This window comes from Triturus cristatus, chromosome 2_1, assembly GCF_964204655.1.
Source record: "Triturus cristatus chromosome 2_1, aTriCri1.1, whole genome shotgun sequence".
Classification (NCBI taxonomy): domain Eukaryota; kingdom Metazoa; phylum Chordata; class Amphibia; order Caudata; family Salamandridae; genus Triturus; species Triturus cristatus.
The window spans coordinates 469711657-469724453 of record NC_140581.1 but is presented as its reverse complement, the minus strand read 5'-3'; the positions used below and the strand labels follow the sequence as shown (position 1 = coordinate 469724453).

General features: G+C 41.4%; 1 protein-coding gene across 5 annotated transcripts in view; it reads left to right on the top strand.

The window, feature by feature from the left end:
* POLK (DNA polymerase kappa) overlaps nt 1-12797 on the top strand; it is a 1025073-nt gene that overhangs the window by 329673 nt on the left and 682603 nt on the right. The window contains exon 1 of one of the 5 annotated variants that reach the window (XM_085632296.1): nt 7262-7279. The exons of the other annotated variants lie outside the window; for them this stretch is intronic. The gene's annotated coding sequence lies outside the window, so the exon portion shown is untranslated. Of the gene's footprint in view, nt 1-7261; nt 7280-12797 lie in introns of those variants that run through there. 5 annotated transcript variants of the gene reach the window in all.

Sequence of the window (12797 nt, the reverse complement as noted above, 5' to 3'; positions counted from 1 at the left end):
AATTGTCATTTTGAACTGACCAGGGCATTCGCTAGAAAACAGTCTGTTGGAGTTGAGAGCTAAAATTTATGTATAAATTCAACCTAGCATATATACATTTGCTGTCAATACAAGTCAATGCAGCATGATCATGTGACCTGAAACTTGTTACTTTCAGCAAACAGTTATCAAGGAAGTGCAAAATGGTCTTCAGGAGAAGATGCCATTCATATACACAATAGTGGCCCCATTATTCTCACAAAATCCTGCTTACCTTGCCAGGTTTTAAAACGAGGTTACACTGTTTAGTAAAAGTGCAAGGTTCAAAGTTGAGCTCTATGGCTTCCGGGCCTACTAGTGCCTTTAAAGTTTACAAGTATATTCATTGTCACAGGAAGCTGCAATCTAACAAAAAGATACATGCATATTTGATTAAATGATTGATATACAACCAGGATTACATGTGTGGTTGCTAACATAGCTCTTCAAAGAAAATATATAAACGTGATACAGACAGATCTTAAGTTTTGTTTTCATAAAGTGTAGAGCAGCGGGAACAGTTTATTGTGCAGAATGAGTGTGCATCATGAGCAGTGCATAAGTGTGCAGGATAAGTGGTGAATATGCATGGTAAGCGGTGTATGAGTGCGGGTAAATGGTGTGTGTTTTGCATGGTGAGTGTGTGTGTGTGTGAAGGATGAGTGCAGAGTGACCGGTTAGAGAGTAGAGTGGACAGAGTGAAATACAAGGTGAGAGGTTTGTAAGTGGTATGAGTGCAGAGGTGCAATGTCTGAATGGAGGTTTAGCATGCATGATGATGGGTGTCTAAGGGTAAGGTGAATGGTATATGAATGCAAGGTGAGCGATGTGTGAGTACCAAGTGAGCATTGTGTGTGTGTGTGTGGGGATTGAGTGGCGTGTGTGCAGTCAACTGTGCATGCATAGAGTGAACGGTGTAAGTGCAGGATGAGAGGTATGTGAGTGCAGAATGAGCAGTCAACATGAGTAGTGTGTTAATGTGATAAGTGTAAGTACATGATAAGAAGTGTTTGGGTGCATAATGAGAGATATGTGAGTAGTGTGTGAGTGGTGCATGAGTGCAGGGAGAGCGCTGTGTAAGTTATTCGGATCAGTCAGGGTGAATTGTGTGTTAGTGGTATCGGAGCTGTGTAAGAGATTTGATCAGGCGCGTGAATGCAGGGTGAGAGTTGTGTGAGTGTGCAGGGTGAGCAGTTCGTGAGTTTTCAAGGTGAGTCTTGTGTGTAGAATGAAAGGTGTGTGACGGCAGGGTAAGAGGTGTGGAGAGTGGAAGTTGGGTGGGTGAGTGAGTGAAGTCTAATGGTCGGCGTATGTGGTGTTTTAGTGGTATGTGAGGGCATAGTGAGAGATGGAATTGCAGGGTCAGTGATGTGTCTCTATAGATGCAGGATGAAAGATGTGTCCGTGAGAATACAAAGTGAGTTGCAAGCTTTTGTGTGTGCAGGCTGCATCACATTAAGACGCCAGACCTATTGGCCATACCAATAGGTCTTTTCTAAATGTATTTCATGCTCACATTTAACAATGAAAACATATGCATGACTGAATGATTTGCTAAATCATCCTGTCTAATAGAAACCCATTTTGAAAATGTTAACCTTTTTATAGCTGATATTCCCACATAGAATGAAAAATAAGACAATATCTTTATGTAATCAACACAAGAAGAGCTTTCAGGGTAGCATTGGGAGAGGGGCGTAAACTTCACCCTCATGTTGGTTTCCCTGAGTTCAGTATTTGATTGGGCCGAAGTTGTGCACTTCAGCTGAAAAGAGTGCTTTTATTGCAGTTTTTCGTTTGTAGGAAATCTTATGGTTATGGTGGCAAGACCGTGATCATAACTGTAGGTCCGATCTGTTTATTATAAAGCGTTTCGATAAAGGCAGTATGCCTGACGTATTTTTTGTGTAAAGCATATGTTAACATAAATCGATGTACAGGAAGATTGTTATAACTCTGTTTGAAAGCCTGCAGAGAAGGATTTTCTTTCTTGAAATCTCATAGTTTATTATGGCAGGCAAGGGTTTTGATATTGGTACCCCCTTTGACAAACCATGGATATAGAAGGTCAGCTCTGTGGGAATCCTTGTTAGACCCACTTAGGTGAGATAGTATGTTGCTTGCCCAACTGTAATTTTACACCCCTTCATAATTTTTTGACATTGTGCCTGATGGTTGCCTTGTGAGATCGAGTGTTAATACACCATGCTGAAGCTTGTAGGCAGGTATTTGTTACATGGAATCTCACTGATTACCGCATTAGGCAAGGGTTTTGTTGTTGATGATCGAACCGAAAATAACATGCGGATAGTAGATGTGCACTTCAATACTCCTGTCAGGCTCACTTAGGAGGGATTTTATATTGTTTTGATAACTGTAATGTTACACTTATTTATAATTTTATTACGATATACCCAATTGCTGCCTTATAGGAAATCTGATGCACAACACAGTAGGTCAGAGTTGGTTATGGTGGCAACCCAATCATAAAGGTCATATGCCTGATTGTTCTGAAAAAGTTACGATAAAGGCAGTAGACCTTACATAGTTTTTGTGAAAAGCAAACTTTGAGGTCAATAGCCATTTAAGGATACTTGTTGTTACTCAGTATTTTGCTCTGCCAACTGTAATTGTGTATATATTTTGTAATATTAAGACGGTATGTCTGATGGTTGCCTGCCTTGTGGGAAAGCTTAAGCTCAATGCACTTGGTTTGTGTTGGTTATGGTAACAAGCCAATGATAACACCCATAGGGCTAGTTAGTTCACTAGAAAAAGGTATTCCAGATGTCATTGATTTGTTTATTAAGAAAAGTTATGACTGAGGCAAAAGTTCGGATTTATTTACTATGTAACACATATATTAAAACCAACCGAACTTTAAGTAAAAGAAGTCGGGTGTTTCATTATAGGAAATCTGTTTTGTTTGTTACCGTACCCTTTGATAAACCGTAGGGGTAGAAGATTTGCACTGTAATAATTCTTGCTAGAATCTCTTCGGAAGGCCTGACAGGCTTTGCTGTCTGCCAGGATCTTTTAATGAAAAAATCATTAAAAAATACATACATATGAATGTTTATCAAAAAAAAAAAAAGTGCTTTATTCGAGATTTACTCATAAAAGCAGACAAACAAACATATAATAAAAAACAATTAAATCTGAGATGTCATTTTGACAAACGCACAGTTCATAAAAAAAGAATAAAAGTTATTTACAAAGAGGAGTTAAGATTCATCACAATAATGCAATTCATAGTTAAAGGTACTGCAATTATATACAATTTATATATTCTTTGTGCTAGTGACAGAGCCTCTTAAACGTACATTTCGCAGGTGTAAAGTTCATTAATATGATTAGTACATTTAAATATAATTTCATAAAATCATTATTCTAAAAAAGAGCATTTAAAATTGTTTTGTCCCGATGACACGAAAAGATACATCACACAGAGAATAGATAATACTCTAGCAGTCTCTGTTCAACTAGGCAGAGAGTAATCACCGGACTAGCAATCTCTGCCTGATTGTCCAAGCCCACCCCAAGTACTTGGCGGTGGCGATTATAATCCAGGTTAAAGTAGTTGATCTTACTATGCGCAAAGCCACCATACTACTCCTGGTACCCAAATTCCTGCTCATAGGTGCCAGCCATACACGCCTTGGAGTAGAGTATGGTTTACAGGAAAACAAAAAGTGACCAAGTGTTTCATTACCTTCCCCACAAGCTGGGCATGTAGCAGGGCCACCTTCCCTCCATTTAGATGTTAGGTAACCAAGAGGAAGAGAGCCCGCCCTTAATTGAAAAAGCAATTTCCTATCCAAAGGTTTGGATATATAATCCCAATACAGTTCATACATGGGGTACAATTTGACCTCGAGAAAACTAGCAGTCATGACCCCACAATTGATACTGAGGAGGCTTTTGTTATCGACATTATCCCCAAAAATATTTTTTAGGGTTGCCTTGGTCGGGAATGATGCCCCTGCTGGGTCGGACCATAGTGCATTCAGTCCTAGTTCAAATAATATTGATTTTAATGATTTGAACCATCTGATTTTGTTAAAGCAATCTGCTCTAACAACGTCAATGAACCCGGATGCATAATGAATAAGCTCAGGTGTAGTCCATAACCTACGCCAATATAAAATTGGTCGTAATTTGGCCATTTCCGAGATTTTCTTCCTTCCAAGCTCATATCTCAGGGGTAATAACGGACTACTTTGGGGTGTACCCGTTAGTTTCCTAAGGAATTTATTCTCTGAGGTTTGCAACTCCTGTAGGTTATCGTGCCCCCATAGCTCAGCCCCATATAATGCCGACCCAATTGCTTTTGCCTCATATATGATCAGGGGTGGTTTAATCGGTTTAGTTAATGATTTCCTGTGCTCCTTTAAGATAGTTCCGGCCAGTTGCTTGTGCCTCAGAGTTGCAATGGTTAAATGCTGGTTCCACCTATTATCGTTAGAAATAAGGATTCCCAGGTATGTGAAAGATGATACGACCTCGAGAGTTCGTCCACTCATGGTAATATTAGATTTAAAATTACGATATGGATTAAAAACCATGAGTTTTGTTTTGGATGCATTCACCTCCAGACCATGATCCCCACAAAACTTGTCAAAAATATCCAATGCTTTTTGCAATCCACTTGGAGTTTTAGATAAGATTAACGTGTCATCGGCAAACATTAAAATCGGAACTTTGACACCTGCAAGAGAAGGAGCATCAACTGCCTGTGATTGAATACAGGAGACTATGCCATTAATAAAAAGGGTGAACAAGGTAGGTGCCATTGAGCACCCCTGCCGAACCCCACGCTCAACAGGAAAATCGGCAGTGTCTTTTCCGTATCCCCCCCCATTGAATTTTAGCATAGGTGCCTTCGTGTAATCTCATGATCATTTTCTACAGGACTGTTTATCTATATAGAAACACATAGGGCCTTTGGGTCAGGCCTCTTCTGTCAGTTGTCTGTTTTAGAGTGTAATTCACATTCTGCTGCCATCCACATCAGTGGACCTTATGGGGTAATGGTTCAAGTCCACATCAATCTTTAGATCTCTTGCCTTGTGAATATGACATTTTCTGATAATTTGCACGTCCACCTGAAAATAAGTAGTGTGCTTCTTTGTCAGGGCTGGCTGGCCAGTCTTTTAGCTTTCAATTTTGTTATTTTTTTATAGTTCCCCTTTGATTTCTCTGCTTCTCTTTTTTTTGTGTTCAAAGTATTTTTTTATTTTAAGCAAAAAGATATACAAACTGGAGATTAAAATGAGCAATACAGGCTAAAAATCAGTACATGCCGCACAACTAAAGTACATCGGCAGGCAGATGCAGATCACATACCAAATGACAGAAGTGAGAAATCAAATAGTACAAGAGTGGGAAGGCATACAGCTGTACAGAGCAACATCATATATGTACAATATTATGCCAAACGACACATAAACAGTTATAGCCTATATAAGCCGAAGACATCCGAAGATTTAAAGTCCGAGGGGAAAAAAGCCTTGTATTGCAAATATTACTGCAATGCTAATCAAAGGAAAGAGGAGGGAAGGCATATTTGGTTGGCAGGGTGGGGGTGGAGGCAGGGCGTGAAACATCAGCTTCATAAGTATATTAATACCAGGCTGCTCTTTTTATTGTAATTGTTCTTGAGAGAATGTTACAGGTCCTCAGACAGTTCCAATATGCTGTTTGCTTGCTGCTCATTGTATCAGCAGTGCGCTGCATCCCATGAAAGCCCATCAATGAGCCAAACAGTGCTTTCATTCATAAGCCAGACCTCTAGGCATTGTGAGTGCTTGCTAATAACGCTTTCTATGCCGGGGGTGTCAGGGATTTCGCTGTTTGTGGGAGTCGCATGGTGATGAGGAAGTGGTTACTCGGAGATCTTTGGGCCAATGCTGCAGAGTGTCTGCTCCTGACCTTCAGCTTTAACATTTATCTATGCGGTTTTATTTCTCAGTGCTGGGAATCTATTTTTAAGCTTATTAACGTGAAATAAAAACAAAACCGGTTTTACATGGCTGTACTTTAAATTCTCAGTCCCAGAAGAACTCCGCAAGACAGATGGAATAAACATCGCGTTGGTTTAAAGTCCGGATCTTCTTTCGGTGGCTCCACTTACACAACGGATGTTTGTGTCTGAAAGCACACGGGTGGAAGGGGAATGCTGGTTAATGGGAAACACTCAGGTCGACATTGATCTCCACCTCGGCGCACACATAGAGTAAGCAAGAATGGCTAATGTGATGGCTTTAAAACCCCGTGCACGCCATAAATTGATTTTTCGCAGAGAGCATGTGCCAGTTAGGATGCATCCCAGTTTAGAACAGCTCACAGCAGGTAGTGGGGTCGCATATGGACCGAATAAGAATTGAATTGAAGTTACATTAAAGCAAGCGTTAGTAAAGCAAATAGGTCTCGCTTTAGAAAAAAATAAATTAAAAAAACATACTTTGCAAGAAAATCCAGATTGAGAAGCAATATGAGCAGCACTTGCTTGATGAAAAGAAATGTTGGTTAATGGCATGGGACTAATCAACTGGCTCTGTTGGATTTGCCCTTTTATGTTACATTTCACGCCCACTTAGCTTTGGCTTCATGCAATACTGGTGGTGGTTAACGATTACCTTTTAGTTATCAGCCAGCTGAAGAATAGCCAGCCAGCCTGTTGCCTGCGTAAGAATAAAACCCAAATGCTAAATCTTTAATGAAGTCAGGTGGTCCGGGGGCGCTATGAGTGACTTATGGTTTTACGTGCAGTGATGCCATTGTTCGGTTTCATACAGGCACCCCGATATAGGTTCAGGTAGTAATCCGACCTTTCACCTATATTTTCCCTGCCACTACACTACATAGCAGTTCTTGGTACTGACCTTTTACCTAGTTACGGTACTGCTTAAATGATGTGGGGTTTTCTCCGAAACCTAGCCTCATTCATTATGCATGAGGATTCTTGGAATCTCAGCAGGACTACCACCCCCTGCATAATAACTATGTATACGGGTCATTCCTTCCGTCAGCCTAGTCCGACATGACACAGCAAGGTAGATCCGATGAGGGTACCACTTTGGGTATATAAACACCATATCTTTGCTGAGGCGAGAGAGGAGAAAAAGGACTTCAATAATGACACACTGATGCAAGCCGCTGAGGTTCCTGCATGCTGACACTCCTGCTCGCAGTGGTCTGACATCCCTCGCGGTGTGTCCATCTCGAGACCAAGACTGGGTCCCACAGTCTCTTACGTCAGGTAATGGGGTTGGCTTTATCCTAAGGGGATTCTTGGCTCCACACCTACATTCATGCTAGGTACACGTAGGTACATCTAGTCAGGGTCGCATCGTAGGAGTACGCATTATTACTGTCATTTATTTTTTATACCTGCCTGTATTCATTGTTTAAGCACTATGGTAGAAATCTACAATCCATTTGCTCTGTTGGTGCTTATAATCATTTATATCTGTTTCTGTCTTATGGTTGTTTCAGCACACCTATTTTACACTAGAATGACGCTGCTTCAATAAATGCTTATTGGAAATGTCCCCACCGTTTTTTCTGTGTATCTCTCTGAGACATAGTGATCACAAGTGACTGAGCGGAAAGTACTGTACTGTTTCCACAATCCCTGACGGGACAGAGTTGTCATGTTCAATAGTTGCCAAGAACACTTCTCTCCTTGGTGAGAGGAGTTTACAGTGGCATTGTGAGCTAACTAGTATACAGACGAATATACCCGGTGGGGGTGTCTGGAATCAGCTACCCCCACAGTCTGTTGTCTAAACGCGCAGACCATAAATAGGTTTATAGGAACTACACCACACCAGCACTAAAATGTTAGTCTAACCTCTGATGTGTGGTACTTGACAGGGCTGCTTTCTCCTGTAATGGTGCACTGGTATTGCAGCGCAGTAGCACCGGAGTCAGGGGCTTCAGGAGGTGGGAGGGGTTTGGAGTGTGACACACCCAAATAAATGCATTCCTGGCTTGCTAGTTGGGTCTGGGGGCCATGAGTTGGGTCTGCTATGTCAATGTAATTTTTCTCATTGTGCATCAAGAATAAATCAAAGCAGTGACCTTTGATACAAAACAGAAGAGAGAGAGACCGAGATATATATATCTGGTGGCTTGAATTTCAGACTGTGAAACTAGATAACCTAGAATCAGCACCTTTCCCAGCTTGTCCAAATTTTATGATCCTAGGCAAACATTTTATTTTGCAGAGCTTCCTTTTTCTTTATTATCGCATATGAGAGCACTTTTAAATACATGAATTCATGATGTGCACTGGACAAGCACCTCTTCTGGTGGATTTATTAGACAATGATTTTGCTCATCTATAATCTAGGCCACGTTTAGGGTTTACATGACTACTAACTTGCTTTTTAGTTCACTAAAGACATTGTTGTTAGAGAGGGACCCTTGAATATTTCTATGCTCATGTTAAAAAACTATCACTTTTAGAAAATGTCTGTCTGTGCAGTGATCTAATCTGATATACTAAAGTGGAAAATGTTTTTGAATTTTGAAGAGACTGTATCATATTTTTATTTTATGTTTATTGCATGCCAAACGTTTTCATGGCCTGGCTTGTGCATGGACTCATAGAGCCAAGCTAAACCTTTGGCTCTGATCAGGCTCGACTAGCCCATGAATTTGCTGGCACACCCACCTTTATTTGCAAATTGGGCTTAGTACATGGGGCCGTCAGTAACTTGATAAAATGTTTTGTAAAAGGCTAGGACTGGAGACATGGAGCGCTGCCCACATGCACCGATTTGACAACTCTTCTATCAAAGCTTCTCGTAGCAGGGATGAAAAGGAGTGTGTGCTATGAAAATAAGTGATTCCAGGGCAGTGACTCCAGGCTTTTATTTTATATGTGACCATAGTCATGAAATCCCAGGGAGAACTACCAGGCCCAAGTGGGACAGGCAGAGCAGTAGCTGCGGGGGAGGGGGGTGTTTGGGGGTTACACCCCGCATGCATCCTTTACGTGGGAGTTGGGCCTGGGAGCACTTAGTTGGGTTTGCTTTATGACGATTTTTCTTGTTTCACCAACAGTTTTGAACTTGTTTTTTGGAGCAGATATTTAAATGTATGTAGTGACCAGTGTACCAAAAAATAGTAAATCTGTACCCATGGAAGTACACCTTAAATGAATGAGCCGTGAATGTTGAAGGGCTCAGCTGACGTGCAATGAAAGCACAATTATATGGTTGGTATGAGGCTACATGCATGAGTATTGGGAAAGTACGTTTTATTCTGTATGTCTCTGTAAAAATTCAATAAAACAGATTTGAACAAAAAAATGGAAGTACACCTTAAATGAGTACAAATTTACCACTTTTAGGGATTCACAAATATTGCAGTAGTAGGGTTGGAAAGCAACTCCAACAACCAAAAGGTGATCGGATGAATACTTGCAAATAGTCTAACCAGTGGCATTCTTAATATTGGTCATCTCACCCCTCCACCCTGCATCCTACTGCTTTTTAATTGGGAGTTGGAGATTCACATACCTCAAATTTCACTGACTAAGCTACACCCCTGAGTGGAGTCAGTAACCACAGTGTAATTCAGTTAACTGCATTATCCCCCATAGTCACCATATGCTCCCTCAGGGATTCCCAAATGTCTGAGGTATGCGGTGGCAAGGAGCAGCATTGCTTAGATGTCTGCTGATAATTACTATTCACCAGGCCGCATACCCATCCTGGGTTTTTGTGGCTGGCCTTCTCTCTAAGCCTACTGCCACTTTCCACTTTAGCTAGACCAAGGCAATAGTTATGAATATACCCAGAGATGCTAGATTTTCAGAGTCTTTCCCTAATAATACAAACCGCAGGCTAGGACTCAGTGTACACCCTACCTGGTTAAAAGTCACAACACAACTGTCTTGTCCATGCCTCGCCATTGCCGGGCACAACTGTGTAAGGTGTGTGAAATATGTCTCCAGATAGTTACATATGTCGCAAGAGGCATCAACATCAGAGCTAATTATTCTGGAGGCATGTAGCACGGTCTATGAAGGTAGCTTTAATGGATTAATCTGTGCTGAGTGTTTAAGGGATTTGTGCACAATTAAAAAAAAAAAAAACTGTTAATCAGCTACCAACACCTAGTCTACAGCAAGCCATTGCCATCAATCCTAATGAAATGTTATAAAAGCAATAACTAACCTCTGCCTTTCCAGATTAGTGGTGTGACCAGTTGAAAGAGGGCCATAATGCTTTAATCTCCCTCTGCAGGCAACAGGATAAGAAAACGTTCAGAGGAGTAACAGTACCAATAGTCTTAAATAGAAACGGTATTTCAAATCAATGTTCTGGGAAGATATCACCCATCTGTTGAAGGCCCATAATTGTGAGCAATCTTTGGTTTGGATGCTAATGGTATCAATTAATTATCAATCCATGTAAATACATGAAAGTATTATAAACTGGCCCCAGTGCGATTGGATGCAAAACACCACGCCCAGTTCACATACACAACTGATGGCTTGGGGCAACGTTAGACAAGTTTAGATTGTAAATGTAATGTCACTCTCTACCACAACATGAGGATGAAAAGGGTCCAAATTAAACCAGGATATAGCATAGTGTGCCTGGGTTGCATAGGAGCATAGTTCAAAATATGTCACTGAAAGACCATATTTATTGTATTGTGGAATGAAAATTTTCCTCGCTAGCATAACAAAGTTTCAGTTCTATTAAGGATACGGAGGCGAGGATTATGCTTTTCTTTCTTCATTTTAAAACATAGCAGTCATGTTAGAACATTCTAACATTTCATTTCCCATAAACCCAGGGAAAATGAAGTTAAAAGAAGGTAAAGTCCAACATCCAATGAAACACCAGGAAGTGACGTAATCTATTCTTGTCCTTCTTCCCTATTCCTCTTTCTTCCAGTGACTGATGCAGACTGTGAAAGATCCTATTCCTGTTTAGAAGACTCCACTCCTGTGGTAACACAAATAAATTTTTAATCTATGTGGACCTCTCAAGATAAAATCAATATTCATAGAACAGTCACCAACCAAATGGACCCATGAGCCTTAACTTGCAAGCATAATTACATTGGAAAACATTTTAACCACTGTAAGCTCAATTTTGTTTTTTACTTGTACCCATTTGAATCTAACTGACATAATGCACACATCGGGTGGGCTAATCCTTGCCTCCGTGGCATTAATAGAATTTAAATTTTCTGTTACATTAGCTAGGATATTTTTCATTCTATGTCAGGACCCGGAGGTGAGGATTATGCTGGTTTAAAGTTTATCCACCACCACAGCTGCAATGGAGGAGACTGATTTGAAATAGAACCTTTTAAAGGTTGAATCTGAAGTCCAATCTGCTGCGTTCAAAATATCTTCCAAGCTGGCTCCGAGGGCAAAGGCTATTGATGCCATAGCCCCTCTGGTAGAATTCGCCCCAAATACAAATATCAATGCCAGCTTCTTGCATGCAGAACGATCCATCGAAGCCATCTTGCGATGGTCAGGGAAGAGACTGTCTTAAACGGTTTCCACAAGGCAATGACACGCTTTGTTTCCTGTGGGGGTGAAGTTCCTAAGTCATGGCTAGAAAATCAGACCGGAATTGCATTTTGTCTGCCTAGTGACATGAAAGATGACCCTGTCTGGAGTAAACGTCCTCCCCATAATATCTATGGCCCTGACAATCCTATACTTTCTGAATGCCACCAGAAATAAAAGGGTGGCTAACTTGGCCGATAATTGTTTGAGGGACAAATATTTATTGTTATGCCATGAGATAAAAAGGTTCAGGACCTTATTGACATCCCAAAGGACCAAGTATCTCGGTTCCGGTGAAAGAAACAAGCAAATGCCCATTTGCAGTGTTTCAACTAGGGGGTGTTCCTTGACTAGGAGGCCGTCAACCATAGCATGTTCGGCAGAAATCGACGATCAAAACGTATTGATGAATCTGTAGGCCATTCCACCCAAAGCTAATGAGGCCAAGAAAGTCAAGATATTGACAACGTCCATCCCCACAGGATCCAGGCTCCGTTGCTGACACCAACCCAACCATCGAGATCAAGCCTGTCGGTAACATTTGATCATACAGTCCACCCATGTCAGGGAAAGGTCAACTGCGCTTCTCAAAAAGCCTGGGACTGCCATTGAGACATGTTATCCGCCACGTCATAACTGGAGTGTTCCGTTCATCACCACAGGATGAAGATTCCCTTTGGGATCACTGAGGAGAGAGGGATCTAGGAGTAGACGGATTAGAAAATCCCAAGAAAGTTCCATTAGAACTTAAACCATACTTGCAACTTCCACATTAGTGTCACTACAACCAGATTTGCCACCTGCATGCTCACTTGTGCTGCCAATCTCATCAGCGCAGCAAAGGGAGGAAAGGCATAGCCCTCCTCCATCGACCAGTCCTGAAGGAAGGCATCGTTCACCACTGCACCGCGATCCAGTCCTCAACTGAAGTATCTGTGAAGTTGGTGATCGAGCCAGGTCACAAAGAGGTCTATTGTGAAGGTGCCCCACAGGGCAGAGAGGGCTCAAAATGTGGTTTGGAGAAGCTGCCACAAGCTTGTGTCCTAGAGGTGTCGCAGTTGCCAATCTGTGACCTGGTTGGCAAAGCTTGGTGTTTCAGACAATACTCCCAAAAGTTCTTGGCCAATACTCCCAAAGGTTCTTGGCAGATCCGAAATGGCCCTAGATCGGGTACCCCCTAGATGATTGATGTAGCGGATCACTTCTACATTGTCCATCTTTAGGAGCACAC